Here is a 22,543-nt window from a genome sequence, read left to right as displayed (position 1 = left end):
AAAATGGAATTCATTATTGACATAAATTTTTATATTGCTTGTTATTCAGTTATTGTGAGAGATATCGGATTGGTTTTACCACCAAAGTGTTTAAAATTAACCAAACAATGATGTTCGAGAGATTCATATCATTTCGACTACTCTTTCCATTATTTATTCAACTTCAAAAACTTGAAACATACATTTTTCGGGGACAATATTTCACTTTCCACTCTGTATATGTATTCGCAGTAGACAAACACTAGTATTATTGCCACAGTGTTGTAGAATATTTCCAAAGCTTTAAAATGGCATCTGGTTGGAGGCTGTAAGTCCAAATTTTACGGCTGGAGGGTCATCGGAAAAAGAGTAGAAAGTAGCTAATGATTGCAGCGGAAAACACGCTTTTTCCACCAAATGCCAATCCCAACAATTAGAAAGCCGTGTAACTCATGTCTCCTTGAAGGTACAGAATTAGGAATGATTACAATCTCTTCATAATGTGTAGAAAGAGATTATCCATGATGGCAATCTCGAATTTTTTTTTCATCATGTAAAAAACAATATGGCGGCAAAAATATGTCGATTTTCAATAAAGTGTGTAATTCTAATAATGTCAAGGATATCCGATCAATTCAGCCATCTGGAAGCTCCAAAATAATCATTCTACAATTTCCGAAAGATTTATCCAATTCCAACAACTTTTACTATGGTGAATATAACTTCAAATTCTTGAAATCAGATTTTTGGCCGCCATCTTGGATTTTTCTATGATTACAAACATTTTTACTTCCCTTGCCCTATTACCATAGGTAAGGAAAGTATTGCTTTCCGAAAAAAATTAATGTACCCCAATTTCTATATTTCTATACGTTTCAAGGTCCCCTGAGTCCAAAAAAGTGGTTTTTGGGTATTGGTCTGTTGTGTGTGTGTATGAGTGTATGTGCGTCTGTGGACACGATATCTCATCTCCCAATTAACGGAATGACTTGAAATTTGGAACTTGAGGTCCTTACACTATAAGGATCCGACAAGAACAATTTCGATCAAATGCGATTCAAGATGGCGGCTAAAATGGCGAAAATGATGTCAAAAAAAGGGGTTTTCTCGAAAACGGCTCCAACGATTTTGATCAAACTCATACCTAAAACAGTCATTAATAAGCTCTATCAACTGCTACAAGTCCCATATCTGTAAAAATTTAAAAATTTCAGGATCACTGCACCATCTATGCAAAGTTTGATTTTAGATTTCCAATTATATCAGGCTTCAGATACAATTTAAACAAAAAAATTCAATTAGAAAAGATTGAGCATGAAAATCTCTACAATTAATGTTCAGTAAAATTTTCACCTGAAATTGAAAATATGCTCGAAATTAGAGAAAATAAGATTATTCAATTGCAAACTGTTGGCAACTGTTGATTCTATTAAATCATTCACTATGAAGAGATAGCAGACTTCGTTTGTCTCCAGCGTTATTGTCCTGTCACCAGCTGGCTCAGATCTTAGAAAAGTGGACTTGAGATGCGCGGGAACACTAGCGTCAGTTGATCAATTTTCATAACGGCAAGGAAAGTTGTGTGAGTGCACCACACCAGTTTTTTGAGATTGCCATCATGGATAATCTATTTCCACATATTTTTACGAAGAGATTGATACCATTTTCAGGTCTGTACTTTCAAGGGGTCATGATTTAGTTACATGGTTTCCTAATTGTTCAGGTTTGGCATATGGTGAAAAAAGCAGAGTGTTTTCCGCTGAAAACAGTAGTTTTTTCTCTTTTTCCAATGATGCTCCAGCAGTAGAAGTTGGACTTACAGCCTTCAACTAGATGCCATTTTGAAGCAGTCATAATATTCTACAACACTGTGACAATAACATTGGTGTATGTTCACTCTGAATACATTTAAAGGGTGAGAAAAAATGTTGTCCCCAAAAATATCTCATTTCTAGAGTTTAAAGTTATATTCACCATAGTAAAAAATTGGTGTTTTTTTTTATTTGAAAAAACGCTCTAAATTTCATAGATTTTAAATTTCTCTGTATCTCTTTCACAAAAAAAGTTACAATGGAATGAATTTTGAACAAATTTAGAAAAAAAGTTTTTTTGGCCTTTTGAAGGTTATAACTTGAAAAATATGCGTTTTATAGGAAAATTTTATAGAACAAAAACTGTAGAGGAAGATTTTTAAAATATTTTCGTCTAAAAAAACGGTTGAATATCTTGAACAGTTATTGAAATACAAGCGATATAGCAAAACCATGAACATTTTGGCGGCCATCTTGTTTCCGAGGTGTTTGCCTGTGATTTCGACTTATCATTTTCACGATCCTTATTATGCTAGACCTAACGAAGAAATTGAGACACCTTCCATGGCTGTTACTTAAAAATGACCACGAAGTGACATTTGCGCCCGGATTATTTCTCGCGAGATACGGTAAGCTGCTTTAATGATTACACAGCTGATCTCCCACACAGGCACAGCATCTTCTGTTATCGACAGACGACGAAATCTGTTCTTCCAAGGATGAATTATCCTTTTAATGTCCTTCAGCGAGTTTTTCCAGGGATGAGACCTAGTGCAATCGAACCTTTATATTATAAACCTATTATGTTCTGAACTTTGTGAGAATCGTTAGAGCCGTTTTCGAGATCCGGTGAAATACAAACATATAAGCATCTAAACATATAAACAGAAATTGCTCGTTTAATAGTATAGGATTTTAAGATAGCAAAACAGTTGCGCGCGCAGCTGGCTTGCAACAGTAGTTGTAATCCTCATTATGCTTCCTTATCAAAATTCTATAAATTTCAAGTACACTACTGGGTTTTTGGAATTCACTACTACTACACAGCTGGGTTTCACTCAGTAGTGAAATAGACATGAAATGTTGAAACAGTCAATGTAGACATGAGAAAGGAAGTGTGTTTGCAATATACAGGGCTATCATAAAAATAATAGTGCGGTTCAAAATAGAGACCGTACAATTCGTTTATGAAAACTCTGTATATCGTAGTTCTGATTTACCAATATAAAATATTATTGTTTTGGGATGTCCAGAGCCAATTTTTTCATGAAAATTTGCCTTGTGCTAAATACAGAGTACCCCAAAACCTTGTATTTTCGGTTCATTTTCCAGTTTTCAGCTATTTCCACAAAATCCAGCCATCAGTCAGAAACATTCGCTCTCGCCTTTTTACTAGACTATTAATCTAGTAAAAATAGATCTCTATTATTAATCCAATAGAAATCATTCAGAACTCTCTTCTCTTCAATGAGTACTGATTTACAATTTATCAGAGCTTTCGAGTTACTCAAGATGAAGAAAGAGAATAAATAGGACAAGAATTAGGACAAAAAGCACGTTTTTTATAGGATTTTTCATGATAAATTACCTGACACCGTACAAATTATCTGTATTAAAATTAACCGGTGGCTTCATGATTTTTATTTTAACTCCTTCACAAATTTGGACCTTCTGTCTTTTTATTATTGCCTACTATTATCGACCGCACGCCACCAATCATGTAGCCGCCGGTGGCTTGCAATCCACTATTGCTCCAACCTCCAACCGGGGCATTATAATTTATCAACTAATTTTGTTTTTCCCTTATTCCGCCTCTTAACTGGTCCTATATGAAATCCACTGCGTGATTTAAAAGATCGAATTCTATTTTATAAAATCAAATTGCAAACTCAGAAAGCCTACATTAATTTGAATTTTTGATAGATTTAGCCTCATTACCATCTTTATTACTTCCAATATGATTATTTCTAATTATTTTTACATTAGAACTTTACTAATACTTTTGAAAATTTTGGGTTTCAGTCAAATATAATTGCATAAATTTGAGCTAGAAGTTATAGCACTCATCATTGTTAAACATATTAATCTTATTACGATGAAAATTTGAATTAGGCCTACACATGATTCATTCACTGATATTTTCAATGTACAATTACTTGCACACTCACTTCAAATCAATCAAGTGTAAGGGTGTTGAGCACTAACGACAGGACAAGTTAGTGTTGAGCATGTGTGTACACACACATCGGCATACATTGTTGTGTCATCACAGTGAAAGGCTTCGAACAAAACTTTTTGAGGTGAGATTTTTGTATCTTCAAGTTTTTTGTTTATTTTTTCTTCAGTGCTCTATTTAAGGTTAATATATTCTTGTATCATTATAATTTGTAATTTTCAGTGGTCTATTTATTGCTATTGGCTATTTATTTTATGTTAGAAGCCTCTCGTTGATGACACAACATGCATGACGAGCATGTGCGCGTTGATGACACAACATGCATGACGAGCATGTGCGCGTTGATGACACAACATGCATGACGAGCATGTGCGCGTTGATGACACAACATGCATGACGAGCATGTGCGCGTTGATGACACAACATGCATGACGAGCATGTGCGCGTTGATGACACAACATGCATGACGAGCATGTGCGCGTTGATGACACAACATGCATGACGAGCATGTGCGCGTTGATGACACAACATGCATGACGAGCATGTGCGCGTTGATGACACAACATGCATGACAAGCATGTGTGTTACACCCATATTCAACTCCTTCAATAGGCTACACTTGTCCTGTACCACCTGTCCTGAGTGGCCACCCTTACAAATAAAAGATTCAACAAATTTTGTTATGCCACTTTTCAAAAAAAAAAAATATAATGACCTCTATTATTGACGTCAAGTAAAAGCATACTTATATCAACTAATTTAGTTGATATCATAACTTCAACTAACTTCACATATTAACTAAGTTATTTGATATGTGAAGTGTGAAGTACGCTGAACTAAAACTAACTACACTACAATAGAGTCTACAGTTTATGTCTATATGGACACTGACCAATTTTTTACCTGACCATCGTCCTAAAAAACAGAGAAACATAGTCCCTACTTTTGCAGGATAACGAATACGTTAATTCATACTCGAATCTCAAAGGTATCTTTCAAATAATTTTATAATGATGTAGAGTGAAAATCAAATAACCCACATACGCATGTACCTGGTAGGCCTATAGGTAATTTGTTTCAAGCTACATTTTTTACTTTCCTTGCCCAATTACCATAGTTGAGGAAAGTATTGCTTTCCGAAAAAAATTAAGGTACCCCAATTTTTAAATTTCTATTCGTTTCAAGGTCCCCTGAGTCCAAAAAGTGGTTGCTCGCGCGCGCGCGTGTGTGTGTGTGTGTGTGTGTGTGTGTGTGTGTGTGTATGAGTGTATGTGCGACTGTGTACACGATATCTCATCTCCCAATTAACGGAATGACTTGAAATTTGGACTTAAGGTCCTTACAATATAAGGATCCTACACGAACAATTTCGTTCAAATGAAATTTAAGATGGCGGCTAAAATGTTGACAAAACAGGGTTTTTCGTGATTTTCTCGAAAACGGCTCCAACGATTTTGATCAAATTTATACCTAAAATAGTCATTTGTTGTTTTCTATCAACTGCCAAAAGTCCCATATCTGTAAAAATTTCAGGAGCTCCGCCCCATCTATGCAAAGTTTGATTGTAGATTCCCAATTATCAGGCTTCAGATACATTTTAAACAAAAAATTCCAAGTGGAAAAGATTGAGCATGAAAATCTCTACAATTAATGTTCAGTAACACTTTCACCTAAAATTTTAAATAATCTCGAAATTCGAGAAAATGTGATTATTTCAATTGCAAACAGTTTGCAACGGTTGATTCTAATTAATCATCCACTATGAAGAGATAGCAGGTTTTGTGTGTCTCCAGCGCTATTGTCCTGTCACCAGCTGGCTTGGATCTTTGAGTAGTAGACTTCAGATGCGCGTGAACACTAGCGTCAGGTGATCAATTTTCATAACGGCAAGGAAAGTTGTATGAGTGCGCGACACCAGATTTTTTATCCTTGTTCTACCTGATACATTATTAAATATCCTATCCCATATCAAGCTACTGATTTTAGTTGATGGTACATAACATTCGATTCATAGATATTTACTCGGAAGACTATTTTTTGATAAATAAGTTTCCAATGAATTTGAAATCTATTCGGAGAAATTCTTATTCTCAAAACTTTATTCACTAATATTTATTTTCACAAGTCAGGAGAAATCACATGATCTGTAACTGCTATAAAAGATTAATTCTGTGAAGTTGATGTTCAAGTTTAGCAAGATTGCAATCTTGAAATGTAATTAAATGTTTGGCTGTGAATTTTGGGTGCAGGGTGTTGAAGGGTGCTAGGTGCGAGAATCCATTAGAAGGGGCAGGAACAGGGGAAGGGCAGGACAAGTGTAAGGGAAGAGAACGGTCGAAGCACATGCTTGACATTGTACTACTTGGCTCCTTGCTAATTAAGTTTAAACACTGCCTGAAGATAACATGACCCTCGTTAGCTACCCGCAGGTGTTAGTAGCTCAAACCAAATGCATTTATGAACAATTAGTTTTTCAACAATGAATCTCAAATCACCTTGCCAACCTTTCTTCGTAATTGACGTTCTTGTAGGACTTATTGGATCATTCATGAATTCCATACAGAATGTAGCCTTCAAATAAACATTAACTCTCTATCGAAATTTTGGAGGAAAGTATTGTTTGAGTTGTGTGATTTGAAATTGTACAGGCTCAGCCTAGTTTTTCCTCCATAATCATGATTATAATGTTAATACAATAAATAAAATAATAAATAAATCAATAAATCTACATAATACTAGGTACTTACATATTACCAATGTACCTAGAATCCAATGTATTCTAGATACCTTGCATATTACTATGTTACTATACCGAATGCAAATTAAGCCATTAATAGTCTGCCTTGATTCGATAATATTGATAACCTTTATTCGTCGTTGATGATGTGAGGTATCAGATAAATTTGGAGCGAATCGTTTAAGAGATGAGAGGTATCCAATACGGTAGTAGTCAAGATTCTTATGGGACTTTGTGGTAACACACCGTTAGGAATTTACGAAAATATTTCAACGGGTACTATGCAAAGTTTCAAATATTAGATAGTCTTTCATTAGCCTATATATTATTCATTTGCTAATGAATTTCAGCGGGGAACATTTCTTAACGATAAAGGACTCAGCTTGATTTATTAAAAGAATTATAAATGATTGTGTGGATGATTTGGATGTAGGAAGTGGTTGTCATTGTTAAGTGGATGTGGATAGGAAGAAAGTCTAGTGTAATGGTGTAGCGACGAGGAAATGGAATGTTCTATTGGCAGACCCTGACTGTGAGCCACCAGGGAAAAGCAAGTGCAAACGCGTTTGACCCAATTCACACTGAGCTGCTCTCATTACGCTTCTCCACATTTTCATTTGCCCAAAAAGGACAGACCACCACTACAATATTCAAATCAAACTGCATCTTCTCTATCTTCTCTGCTCTCAATGTCTGAATACGGTACCTTCTATAAGAATACGCGCTTTTTTCTATTTTTAGTAATCAGCGGTCACATTACTTCGAAAACTACGTTTGATATGATGTAAGTTTTACAAAATCTACCGTATAGATTATCTTAATTTTACCAGTCAATTTATTATGCGGTGGTATTATAGAATAATGATGAAACATCCAATCCATGCATGAAGTTTACCGGTGGTTTTTTCTAAACAAATGATTATGATCTAAGTTGAGGAAGCAGTTGTGGGTTTCGACCTGTTGTCTTCAAAGAAATATTATAGATAAATAAATAAATAAGTGCAACAGGAAACATTTTGCTTTGAATATTGATGCTTTGAGCATTGTGGAATTCGATTAGATATATATATATATATATATTATATATATATATATATATATATATATATATATATATATATGGGTCATTGTGAACTTGTAATGAGTAATTGCACTCGAGTAATGAGATGAATAATGATGATCGGAGATGAATGGATCTGTAACTTAAAGCAACAACCTCTTCCATTCAAGTGTTAAAAACTAGATCTTGAAAAATGAATAGCGATATTGGCAAATAAACATGAATCTTAATAAGGCTAGTTGCATATTGAGACGCTACGCGACGTGACCCGAGTCTGCTAGATGAGTTAATATCATAATGCTATTATAATGTTCACATTGAGACGAATAGCAATATGCGACTAGCCTTCATATTTGGAATTTAAACTGTTGAAATAGAATGAGTACGAATCAATAGTGGAAATTAACCATTTTTTGAATGAACGATGTTCTTCAAGATATAATTTTTTTCAATCTGGAAAACGTGAATATTAAAATTATGGTAAATTTATTCACTGTGTTCGGTGAGACAATAAAAGTTGAGTACATGCATTTATAACGGACCTGTAAGAATAGTTTTGGAGCACACAAAATAGATGTTTAGTCACTTTGATGCAATACCAAATGGAAGAACAACGACTATATTGAAATCAAAGTGGATATAAGTTGGGAATGCATTGTGCCAAACTACAATGAATAATTTAATATGAAAATCTTGAAGGGAACTCAATACCAAGAACTATATATGATAGTTAGAAACGTTTTAAAGTATTCAGTAATTTTCTAGCGAAATATATAATTTGTAAATATTTCTTTATAAAATGAACTATATTAAAGAATGAATATTGAACATTTTGCAATTGACAATGAAATCTGGCGCAGGTCGTTTTGAGGACAAGGACATACAGCCGAGCATCAACAAGCAACAACTACTGCGGAGCTAGGTTTGAATTTGAAACAAAGTGGACAAGATGCACACAGCTGGAGGAATGTGTTAGCTTTGAGGTGCTTAACGACAGAACGAGGGGCTGGCCGGGAATAGAGGGGGGTTCATCTTAAATTTGGGCTAGCATCCCGCCCCCGGCTGGGCCGCCCCCGCGGGGCCTGCGCGGTCCGCCGCCGCCTCCACATTACATCAGATGAGAGTTGGCGTCTGCTGGTGCTGGACAGCTGCTACCGGGGAGCTGCGTCCTGTGATCGGTGCAATGGCTGCGTCCTGTGAGTGCGGTGGCAGCTGCAATCAATAGGCTAGTCGACTGCTTGTCAGTTGTGACAGCTGCTGCGGTGAGTGTGCGTGTGTGGTGGGAGGCTGTGTGTGTGACGTCAGTGGGGCCGCTATCGATCGGCGCGTCGCGGCGGCGGGACCCAGCTCCAGTGGTGGTGCATCGTGCTCACGGTAAGTACCTGTCGCCAGGACAACTTCAAGCCTTATCTCTAGTTCGCTCTCGTTGCACGCGATACCTCGAAAACATCTCATCTCATTTCTCCTATTCCAATCATCCACATCCACCATGTTCACGCCTTTCTCCACCACAACTCACAAATCCCAAACCAAAACCTAGATCATAGGAACCCATTTCATCTGTACCATACCGGCCGGTTGCTATGAGAATTTCCTCTCCTATTAAAAACTCAGATTAGCTGAATTCAAGTCCAGGCTGCAAGATGCTTGCTTGCCATTGAAGGTTGCCATTTAGCCTAAAAGGCGCATGGGTCAAGGTTATGCTGCTACAGACTGAAACGCGGCTACAGCGACAACTAACCCCGATGACAGGATGATAGAAACAAACTCCCGAATGTGCATGAACATGTCTCCCTGACCCTGTAACCCTGAATATTTGTAGTGAGTGAGAGTTTCAAATATTCGAGTGATTTACAAAAAACTGGAATGACGTTTTACATGCTTATTAATAGTAGTTACTATAGCAGAAAGTTGAAATTATTGAAAAATCTATTAACTACCTTCAATGGTATCTGTTTTACTCATATTCTGACAACGAAAATGGTTGAAGTTATTGAAAAGATTGAAATTATTGAAAAATCTATTAACTACCTTCAATGATATCTGTTTTAATCATATTCTGACAACGAAAATGGTTTTAAGAGCTACAACTAATCATACATTAGGTTCTCTATTTTCAATGAATCTAATACAGATGGAGATGAAGTTGTTCAGCAGAAATATAAACATTCTGATTAGTCTCGGTTGCAATAAGCAAGATTCTGATGAATAAAGCTATAAATAGCACACTATAAATGAACTGATGAAGCTCTATACCCTCATGGCTGAATATGAGGAAGTGAATCAGGGATATTGAGAAACTAGACTCTTAAAATTCAATCAGTAGGGATAAGACTCCTTAGACATTTAGGGCACATTTTGAATATCTCTTCAGAAAAAAATAGAAGGGAAAATGTGTAGCATTTCACTTAATACAGAAGTCAGGAGTAATAGGAGAAAATTCTGTAAACATCTTTTGAAAAGGTTGCAGAATCGTTGTTACCTCAACGCATGGTTAGACCTAGATTATGCCAACTTGCTAAACGACAGTAGGCTAGAAGTATGAGAAGGCCGAGGAAAAGGTAATCGCCGGAACAGGCTTAGCTGACATAGCTGGAAAATATTACAACTATCTCCAAACAAATCTACTGTATCAATTATCGAAGGTTTGTAGGATTGCATCTTTCAAGCTCAGTTTCCTGTAAAACATTATGGATGAATAAGAATAATATTCAACTATCACTCATAATCTGCAGAGTTCTGTCTATTTGAAATAAACTTCATGGATCCTCCATGACTGGAATAAAAAATATAACAAATTATACATAAGAATAAAAATTTTAAATTAATGGAATTAATCATCTCTTTTTATAGAACCGTATGAAATGAAATAATGTAATATCCCTAATAGATACTCAAATATGTCAAGATATTTCAAGATATTCTAATACTTTGCAGTATTTTGATTAATTCACGAAGCCTTCATTCCGATTAACATTTCACAAATCTCTCCTGAGTGGCTAATGTAATATAAAACTCCTTATCCTCTTTAAAAATCTTTATCGGTATTCTCTTCGCTGATATGTATACATGTCGAATAATAATATGCCCAAGCTGTCATGAAGTAATAATTATGACATATTCAGTGATGACATTTAAGCCATAATAATGACGTAATATACGGGGTAATAATTATCTTAATTTATTATTCGGAGAATTATTGAAATTTAAAACGGGGGATATCATAACCGCTCACATATCCTTACAAATTATGTTTGAACATATAAGCTCAAATATATGCATACGTATAGGCTATGTACCTATAGAATTCATTCTGAATATCCTGTAGTATACTCAAACATAGAGTTCAATTTAAAAGATTACCTTCTATTTAGAATACCGCCCGATTTCAGTATTGACCCTGAGATACAACATATTGTAGCTCGTTCAATCTTTATCAATCTTTCGTTTTTCATTGAGAGTGAATAATCTGAAAAAAACCGTCATGGCTGTCCAAATTAGGAGGGTTGGAGACTGTGGAAGAGAAAGGGAAACTACAATAGGGAAAGATAGAGTCAAGATTAAGTACTTTTCTGTGAAAATGCTAATAGCTATTTACAGTATTTGTTCCTAATAATCAATCAAATTTACCTACTTTTGGCATTGCAAAGTGGAATTCATACCGCTCCTGATAAGAAACTTCCTCAGCCTCATTCCGCTCCTGACCAAGAGCTCTTCAGTCAAAAATCATAAGTTCTAACATCTAGAATTTTCAACGAAAGCACTCATCGATTAACTTGAGTAATAGTTTATGATCCAAGACCGAACGAAACAATAACAAATTATCAACTATTTTGAAAAAATCCATGCAGCACTATATTTTGGGGTTCATCCTTATTGAAAGAATTCAGAGGGGGTAAAGAATAAAGAGAAAGAAAAAAGTTAGGGACTTGAAAGAGAAAGCTCAAAGATATTCTAGTTGTGTGTTTCTTTTTGTGAAAGTAGTTCCTTGAGTAAACCTGTTAGTAGATTTATCAAGCGTATATATAATACGACACATCAGAGGATTTAGTTGCCAACTTCAAGTGTGTCCCGAGAAAACATTAAATCCTGGGTAGCTGACCTTTTTCTCGTAACTGAACCGTCCATATTTGATCAATGATCAAAAATAAATTTACATACACTGCATATATTATATAAAGAACTTGATATAAGAGTTTGAATGCTTACAGGATAATAATCATACTTTGGAGAAAAATACAGGATTAAGAATCAACCATACATTGCTCTTGGAAGTAGTAGCAATAACCTGGTTTGTAATCCACTCCCAAACTAAATTCTAGGTGAATTTGATCATTTCCAGATCAGCATCGTAATGAATTCGCTATTACGTTTATTTTAACAGCTGCAATGCATTCAAATCTTAATTCAAATTCAAAACTCAACAAGGCCACATAATTGGAACCAAGGAATCAAAGGAAACCAAGGAAATGTAACGAGGTAAATTGATTGAAACTATTGAAATTCATGATAATTGAAGAAATACTATGAAAGTGTACGGAACTCAAGGTAGATATATAATGAAGGTACATGACCTATCTGTACATAATCATCATTCAAAGTGGATTTAACTTATTTTTGCTCACTATGAAGTTGGAAGTGTGACATTTTTATTGACGTTTTTGAACCAAACTCTCATTCTCGATCGATCAAATACCTTACAAAAATAGAACATGGATTAGCTTTCTTGGGAATATGTCTTTTTCTTGGCATAAGCTATAAGGAAATGATACCAATTTCCTGCTGTCTTCAATATTTTTTAAAGACGTTCAACACTCGCAAATTCCAAACTATCTATCAAATAGAATTTGTTAGTAAACGATTAGAAGAATATACAAACAAAAGAAAAATCGACTTCTAAGATACTGCTAGGTTGATAATACTGTATTGATAAGATGAATGATATTGATGACAGCGAGATATTCCATTTATTTCATTCCAATGCAACGAAGGATTGATTGAAAAGAAAAATGTGTGACTTAATTTAATGCTATGTTGTGGCGGTTAAGACTGTTGAATGTTAACTTTTCAAAATAATAAAAGCTAAATAATAAAGTTCCAAATCAAAGTAGAATCTCGTATCAGATCTCCCTTTAAGCAACTAAGATCCATTCAAATACATTAGTGCAATGTTCGGAGTCATTTGATAACAATGCTCACTGTCGAGTGTCCACTATAATTATGCTAATAATTATTAATATCAGGGGCCCGTTTTTGAAAAGTCACATGTTACGTAATATTTACCTATGAATTTTAACGTAACAGATGAATTTGATTTCAACTAGCCACAGGTAGTAAATAAGTCACAGAGTATGTTGAGAGCCAATATCAATCACTTCACGAATACATACTTTATACACATGTAAATAGAATGACTCTCAACGAAAATATAATTATGTGTGTTCTATCAGTAAGTATTCATCACATGCATAAAAATAAGCGCTTTTAATACTTGAAATTTGATTTGTAATTCTCTCGCATTCATTTATTGTGCACAATAATGTACCGCATCTTCACCCATCTTCTTAAGCATAGTTGAATAAAATTTATCTGTTTGATCGCATTCAATAATCCACCTAAAAGCTGATTCGTGATTTGTAATGAATTTTAAGCATCATTGCATGCAATTCCTTTTCATAATCCAGCTGACAACTGGTTTATGATTTATAATGATAAATTACTCATTATTGCACTTTTTCTTATGTACTTTCAATATTATCCTGTTTTATATGTACAAAGGACGAAGGAGTGAGTCAATTTCGTTGGCCAACGAACTCAATCTATATAATGGTTGAAAAAATATGTGTTGAAAATTGGAAGTTAATTGATGAAAGCATTCGAGAGTAATCGTTGAACATACACCCCAAACGGCCAACTAAACGAGTCAAAAGCAGGTGCTCACTAATATATCGTTCATCAATAATACTTTCATGAATTGAACAAAATATACTCTCTGTAGATGGTTCGGAGCCCACCTAGAACTGTTGATAGGTTCTTCTGTCATAATAATGCTCATGAATACTTCAAAATCACTTCCTGAAAGATTCTGTGTTGAATCAAATCCAAATCGACTAGCCATCATCTGTAGTAGAATCACAACTCTTCTTTTTTTTCAACTATTTGTCGAAGAACAGTCATCATCAATACAAGTCAAAAATGGAGTGAGCAGAAGTGCAGCGGTAAAATACACAACAATGCTTTTAGAAATTCATCAAGAATCAAAATAGACATACACATATCATATTTGTATTCTTTACCTTAAAGAATATAATTTAAAAGAAGTGCAAGTACGAAGAGTCCAAATGCCCAGTTACAAATCTATAATCCCGTTTTCGAAAATTCCAATTTATTTAAGCAAAATACTATTAGCCTCCACAGAATTTTATGAGCATGTTCATAATGAACTATGATGATATGAATGTTGATAAAGACTGGGGTATGTTACATTCTTATCAAACAATATAAGTCCTAGCTGAACCAGTAAACCGTGGTGATACTAGATAACATTAATTAGGATATGAGAAGATATAGAGTGTTTTCGAATATTCCAAAAAATCTTCAATCAAGACAAATTACCTTGGCAAGAATGTGTCATTATATCTATGATGATATATTATTACTTTACAAATATCATAATATATGTGTGATTAAACTTCATCATCGTAATGAAAATAAGGTTCTTCGTTCTTCCATGAGAGATTTTGCAGTGTACCTAAAATGACTAATTTCGAATATGAAAGGAGTCTAAACAATTCTTATATTCAAATAGGTCGGTCTATCCTGATTCAAATGTTATTGAACATGATTTCCCTCTGAAAGGTTCTGCTCGGTCGTTCTACACATCAGTATGTAAATTGATACTGTCATTGGTGGGATACGGGAATATGTATGTTATCTCTGAAAATATTTTGCTATCTTGAGTGACGAGAGACGAGAGACGAGAGACGAGAGGACACTCTTCACTCTCTGTAGAGGAGCAAGCGGTTTATCTAGATGCTACAACAGCCTTCTAAACAGCTGTATACCTCCCATGTATTCAGGTTGTCAAAGATTCAATAATACTGTACCTTCAACAGACTTAGCCTTAGTCTGAGAAACGATATAATTAGAAGAGATGCCTCCAAATTCATTGAAGTTTTATTATCTGAGGGAGCATGAACAAAAAAATGATATCTTCATAACATCACAGATCGTGATACGATGTGAGGGATCTAATAGATTCACTGTAAGTATGTAACAATAATCTTGAACACCAATTTGTTTTTCGTTTTGACAATCACTAATTAGAAAAATTTATTGCGGTAGTTAGCTATACAAATAAACCTGATTCTGCATTGGTAGGCTACAATTATATCATTAACTAGCCGTCAGGCTCGCTTCGTTCACCATATCCGTCTAGCCAGAGGGCTCCGCCCCCTGAACCCCCGACTGGATCGTCCAGAAATGAGATCAGCGGGCTCGCTTCGCTCACCTGCATTTTTAATTAGTTATTATTTCAACTTTATTTGGCGTTATTTCAAATTCCTTCTAACACAACATTATTACACCCAGCTGAGCTTCTTTAGTAAATTTGAACATTTTCTGTTCATTTGTTCTCGATAAAGCTGAGAAAGCGCAAAAAACGCTGGAAAAACGCAGATTTTGGGCGTATCTTTGGCGTTATTTCAAATTCCTTCCAACACAACATTATTACACCCTGGCTTAGCTTCTGTACTAAAATGAACAATTTCTGTTCATTTGTTCTCGATAAATCTGAGAAAAAGCAAAAAACGCTGGAAAAACGCTAATTTTGGGCGTATCTTCGACGTTATTGCAAATTCCTTCTAACACAGCATTATTACATCCTAGCTGAGCTCCTGTACTGGATTTGAACATTTTCTGTTCATTTGTCCTCGATAAAGCTGAGAAAACGCAGTTTTTGGGCTTATCTTTTGAATTTTTTCCAGATCTGTTCTTAGTGCGCCTCTAAAGGGCCAACTGAACATACCTACCAAATTTGAACGTTTTTGGTCCGGTAGATTTTTAGTTCTGCGAGTGAGTGAGCCAGTCAGTCAGTCAGTCAGTGAGTGAGTGAGTGCTATTTCGCTTTTATATTATATAGATAAATCTTGTGTCTCCGTAATTTTTAAAATCATCACTCTCTGTAAGATTAGTAAAACATTCTTCTTAGAATATTAATCTTTTATAGAATTCTATAGAATATTAATCACATTAGTCACTTACAAAGAAAGGAATAATATTTTTTTATAGAATTTCACTCCAGAATCATAAGTTGTATCATCCCTACAGAAAATTAATTTATGATCTGTTGCTCTTCTCTTCAACAGGAGATACTGTAACTTTAGATACTTGTAATTTCTAATCAAACTTAACTTTAATAATTAAAGTTATTAAATTATTACTAATTGTTATCAATTTGTATTTTTTATGGAAATAAATTGAATTTAAATACTTGGACCACGCTCATATGCAATGTGAAACTGATTATAAAATAGAATTACTTCAATAGGAAAGCCCCTTTCTAATCGATGTCATTGACGAGAATAGTGTAATCCCAACCTTATATTATTTCGAATTTAAAATCACCTACTTAAATGACAAATCGAATATCGGATAACAATACTCTAATAGAATAGAATAGCTGCCTTTATTTTTACCTAGGAGGGCGGAGTTAGGGCGCAGCCGGCCCTCTCCTACACTCCAATACAACGCTAAATAATTACCAGATTGAACAAATCAAATTCAGAAAAAATATATACAATATTACAAACAAGGTAAATAAATATTATTGAAAAAAATAATCATCAATGGAGAAAAAAAACGAAATCTAAATTATTATAATTGAGATATGAATAGAAATTAAAGAATAAAAACTGAAAAATAATACAATGTAACAAAAGAAGTAGTAGAAGTAGAAAAAAAGAATAATAATAATAATATAATAATAATAATAAGAAGAAGAAGAAGAAGAAGAAGAGGAAGAAAGGGAAATAATAAATTCAATTCAATTCAATTCAATTCTTTTTATTTGCCATCAATACAATTTACAATAAATTATTCAAAAATTCATAGAAATGAAAATAAAACATAGCTTACAATCAAAACAAAAATTATAAATTAAATATATTTAAATCAAAATCTATTCATTAAGGCAACAACCCAGCAAGGAAAATCCTGTCCGCAGGGCGTGAGCATCAGTTCAATTTTATTATATCAAATATTATTTTATTATTATAAATAAAAATAAATATGGCAAAATTATAGAATCACGTAAGTAAACAAAAAAAAATAAGGTTGAAAAAAATGTATATTATAAAATATTATCGAGAGTAAAGAAAAATGTCTCAATTATCCATTTATTTATCTGTGCCCCATGTCTATCCTCAGTTAAAAATTGCATACCATTTGGGATTAAATTAATTAATTTTGTGCTTAAATAATTTAATTGTCGACGTAATATTGTTAGGTTAGTGTGATTTATGTTGAATAAATTATGAAAATTTAACCTGAAATTATATGTTGCTAGATTATTCCTATTGTAAATTTATCTTTATTTTTTCTTATGTAGTAGAGAATTTTTTTAATATATAGTTGGCGTATGGTCATTACCTTGAATTCATCAAATGTGCCCTGCTTGGATGAATTCTTGGTCTATTCAGAATAGTCTTTATTGTCATTTTTTGAATGACAAAAATCCTATTTATTATGTGATCATAAGTTCCCACCATACTCCTAACGCATATTGCAGAATTGACTGAACGTATCCATGATAAATTAGTTTTAACTCCTGTATATTTAATAATTTACGGATTTTGTAAAATGTATAAGATATAAATTTCAGCCTTTTACAAATGAATTCTATATGCATGTCCCACTTGAGATGACAGTCTACCATAATCCCCAAATACTTGACCACTTTTTCCTGTTTTAGTTTCGGGCAAGCACATTCTCCCCACGTCTCCGATTCACAATTCCTCTGGTGGTTGTCCAATCACAGTGGGAGAAAAAGCAACATATTTAGTCTTAGTAGTATTCATACTCAATGTATTCAGATCAAGCCACTTTTTAATATTTGATATAACTTTTTCTGCTTTTAAAGACGTTTGGGTCCATGACTTATCTTTAATTATTAAGGCTGTGTCATCAGCAAAGGAAATTATTCTTGAATCTTCAATTTTTACTTTGAATATATCGTTCATATAGAGTAGGAATAGAATCGGTGATAAGACGGTACCTTGCGGCAATCCGAAATCATTCAGCTCTACAATATCTGATGTATAATGGTCATTCTCAGAAATCAGTTGTGATCGATCATTTAGGTAACTTTTGATTAATTCAAGTGAGAGACCTCTAAACCCGTAGCTTTTTAATTTATTGAGTAAGTTATTATGGGGAATAGTATCAAAGGCCTTAGCAAGGTCAATGAATATGGCAAGGCACTTATTATTATCATTATTATCTTTCATTTGCATGTGTAGAGCAGTCGAGAAATGGTCTGTGATTGATGTTTTGAAAACATTACAGAATGTTCATTTATTTTAATACTATTCTTGAGAAAAATATGATCAATGCATGAGTGTGTGGTCTCCGTTACTCGCGTGTTACAATTGATAAAAGACTCGAATCCATAATTATTTAAAGTGTGTATGTATTCATCGGTCACTGTATTACTAGTATTCAAGTCAATGTTTAAATCTCCCATAAAAATACATCTGTTTCTATCACCTAGCTGTTGAAGATTATTTTCAAGGCTATCCAAAAATGCAGTTAGATTACCGCTAGGTGAGCGATAAACTGCAATTATCAGTAACCTGATACCACTATCTATCTCAACAACCAAGCTCAGCGAGTTAGCTTCATCAATATCTACTGGATGGATTACAAAGTCAAAACAGTCTCTAACAAACACACAAATACCATCACATTTATTCAACTTTGAGAATTTATTTATTGTTTTATATCCATTGATCTTATGTTCGTATGGAATACCTTCACAAGACCAGGTCTCTGTCAGAACAATTATGTCGAATTCAAAACGTAGATCACTCAAAAATAAAATTAGTTCATCAAAGTTCTTGCCAATACTCCTAATATTCATGTGATATATATTGAAAAATTTATGTCTATTTCCTGGGGACGGTAAGTATTCACAGTAGTTGTCAAGTACATTTTTTGTTAATTTTAACTCCTTATTAAGTAAATTGTAGATTTCCTCTATTGCTATCATTACAGTTCAGAGTTCAATAAAGTAAAAATCAGGGAAGCCGTATCTTTATTCTCCACCACTGTTGGAGCGCATTTGAGAAGAAATTGGGTCATCACACCTGAGACGATCTAGATCAGCGTGGTTTGCCAGTCGGATGGGTCTTGAGTCTTCGTGCTTTCTAACATATATTTTACCATTCATGACCCACGCAAATTTATAGCCGTTTTCCTTCGCAAATAGTTTAGCATCTTTCAGCAGACCTCGGTAGTAAGTAGACAAATTTTCGTTGATGTATACTGGCCCGTCTTGTAAATTTCTATTTATTGATGTGGTTCTTAACTGTCCTGGTGGTTCCAATTTTTTCAGCTCACTCTGTATTTTTTATATTGAGAAAACAAGTTGTTCTTCGCAATTCTATTATTGAATTTTATTAGTATCGGTGGAATAGCATGTTAATTCGTAGTTGGGAGTCTATCAGCAATATCGATCTTCAATGCATCATTTTTCAATTTGAGAGTTTTTGAAATATCTTCGATTATAGCATAAACATGTTCGTTTGGCGTTTGCAGTATTCCGTGAATTTCGAGGTTGTTAATCCTCCTGTATTGCTGCAGGCCTGCAGCTCGATGACTTGTAATTCCATCTCGTGAACCTTCTTGGACAGTTTTTCATTTTCCTTTTTTATAACAAATTGTTCAGTCTTAAAATCATCTATTATCAACTTGTAGTCATCAATTTTAGCTGAGAACAACTCCACTGATTTACGCAATTCGAGTACATTTTCGAGGAAACCAAATATTGAATTGTTTTGAGAAAAAGAAAGAAAAACTGGACAATGAACCATGTGCTAGGTCCAGCCACCCACACCACCCCTGATCCACCTGAAAACAGCCGCGCCAAACCGACGAGGTTCCTCAATTCGCCTCAGCTCAACAGGCAATGTGTTCCACAATCCACAAGCCGTCACAAGAAAGGACTGGTGGGCTGTGACTTGTGGACTAATGGGAGATATTGAGACATGAATATTCCATCTAATCATAGAGTAGGCATACTTATTAAAAACTCATTATTGGATTGGATCATTTGTTAATTGCGAATCATCTCATTGCTGATTTCATTTATGAGTCAATAGAGACAACGTTTTACCCCAAATACAATGTCTTCACCATAAAAATACAATACATGCGCATTCGAAACTTCATATGCAAAGTTTTCTGGAAATGAACATAAGAAGGTAACCTCAAAGAAGATAATACCAGTGATAATCTCCATTGATGAAAAAATAATCATATTAAAATTTTGAATAATTATTAATCCGTGAGTCTTTTGTGGGGACTTTTGTACTGGTTAATTAAGAAAGCTCTTATCGCAAGAGGTCGTTGTGATCGTTCAGATATTTTGAACAGCCGATAAATAAGTGGCTGTTCTTTGTTGATGGTGAGCGGTGGGAGGTGGTGAGGGGTGGGGGTTGGCTGATGCTTGTTAGCATGACGGGTGCAATGTCATCGTCGGCTCGGCGACTACAGACAGACACATACACACACACACATAGAGACACAGACACAGATACACACACAGACACAGAGAGACAGTGGAGAAGTAAGAGTAGTAGAATGCGGCACACAAGAGAGAAGTGGCCGAAAAGACAGCCAAGGCACACGCACGCACGCACTCAGGGCTTCGATCGATAGCTCAGCTGTGGCTGCGGCCTGTGCGATATTGTTGCCAGAGAAGGTCTTCTATCTTCCAGTTGATCTATTCAATGAGCTGAACGCTGCTCGGCTCGAGAGCTCTTCCTTTCTGGAGAGGCTCTCCTTTTCCGAGATGCCGCAACATTTTAACGAGCTCGTAAATAATTCAATAGCACATACAATATAGCCGCGTCGCCTCTCCTCTGCTCTGCTCTGCGGACCACTGAACGCGCGTTGAAAAATCGCTGCCACCACCATTTGCATCTCTTCATGTTTTCACTAAATTCAAAAACATAACGCTAGCACCTCCCCCCTGCCCCAAGCACTCATCCCACCCAATGCAATCTATCACCATTGCCACCCTAATAGCTCATCAGTGTGTGCAACACCCCTTCAGCCCATGTACAAACTCGTGTATTATCATTATCATCATAGCTTACACAGCAGCTTTTGGTGTTTTCGTCCAAAGTACTCCATGATTATTATTCATTCGTCATGGGTTTGCATGAGAGTGCTCTGCCACTGCACATTTATATCTTAAATTTTCGGCGTCAACAACTCAGGCTCGTTACAAATTTGGCGTGGGAAGACAATCTTTGATAAGAACCGTAGACCTCATTATCCTCTACCAATGAATACCAATCTCATTACCTCATTGATCATATTATTGATAATATCATTTACCCTATTAATCCACTTTAATATCAAGATTTAGATCTAAAAGACTTTATTTCGCTTTGAAGCTCATGTTTTTTGGAATGGAAGCTTTTGTGTGACATTCAATAGAATTTATACTACCTCCTATTACCTTCTATGAATGAACCAACTCCTCAGTTTTGGTCCTAGACATGTTGCGCCGTTTTTAGAGTAATAATAATTTTTCGCCCCATTTGGATGTAATGAGCTGGTTTTCGTGCGTCATATGGAGGCCGAAAATGATTGTTTTCTGACCAGGCCGGTAAAAGTTTTACGGCCCTAGGGCTGTAAAATAACCTTGAAGTCAGCTGATTCTGATTTGATGTGAACGTGTTTACAAAATGGTTTATGAAACGGAATCAGTTGATGCTTCTAGAATTGAATAAGTATTCTGCAATAAGATACTATCATTTTATTTGGATGAATAAAATTCAGATAATATATATATTATAAATTATTCAAATTCGATTTTCATAGTAGGATAGAAACTTCTAACCTAAACTTCCGAAGTCAACGACAACAAGCATTGTTGACGTTGACATTCAGATTGGCCAAATTTCAAGTGTGCTAAAACAGCTGATCAAAAAACTTTTCATTATTTGTGTTTATTATTCAAGAATCAAAACATTTATAATAATATCATCCTATTGTTATTTGGGAGAATAAAAAGTATAAACTCAACCTCTTACATAATTGAACATAATCTTTTAGGTTATTTAGACAAATCAGAATAAAAAATAAAAATACTTGGACAATTTCCTGATATTCAGATTACCTCAGATTTACTAGAGCTATGACCTTCCTGTTTTGCTTTCGGAAGTCTCTAATAAACAATTATTCTCATATTTATATTGTTTATTTTTCTGTGTGGCGAAAAATAACGTTCTCACCATGGGCAAAAATGTTTTTCCGGCTCTCAAACTTTTCTAATCCTCGGCCTACGGCCTCGGACTTGAAAACCGATTTCGAGCCGGAAAAGTCTCATTTTCGGCCCTAGGTGCGAAATATACTATTATAATATGAAATAAACAAATTAATAAGTGGCATTAGAAAATGGCATTAGTAGCCGAAACATGTCGTGACAAAATAATTTAAAAGGGTACTCAGATCTATATTAAAAGTAGCCCTAAAGATAAAATACATTGATA

At 34.7% G+C, this 22,543-nt stretch overlaps 1 protein-coding gene across 1 annotated transcript in view; it reads left to right on the top strand.

Annotated features, from left to right (window-relative positions):
- The first annotated feature begins 8,878 nt into the window (after positions 1-8,878).
- LOC111050415 (two pore potassium channel protein sup-9) overlaps positions 8,879-22,543 on the top strand; it is a 96,106-nt gene continuing 82,441 nt past the window's right edge. Inside the window, exon 1 of the mRNA XM_022336732.2 lies at positions 8,879-9,137. The gene's annotated coding sequence lies outside the window, so the exon portion shown is untranslated. The remainder of the gene's footprint in view (positions 9,138-22,543) is intronic.

The sequence above is a fragment of the Nilaparvata lugens genome, chromosome 1 (assembly GCF_014356525.2).
Source record: "Nilaparvata lugens isolate BPH chromosome 1, ASM1435652v1, whole genome shotgun sequence".
NCBI classification, from domain to species: domain Eukaryota; kingdom Metazoa; phylum Arthropoda; class Insecta; order Hemiptera; family Delphacidae; genus Nilaparvata; species Nilaparvata lugens.
This window is presented reverse-complemented; position numbering and strand designations above follow the sequence as displayed.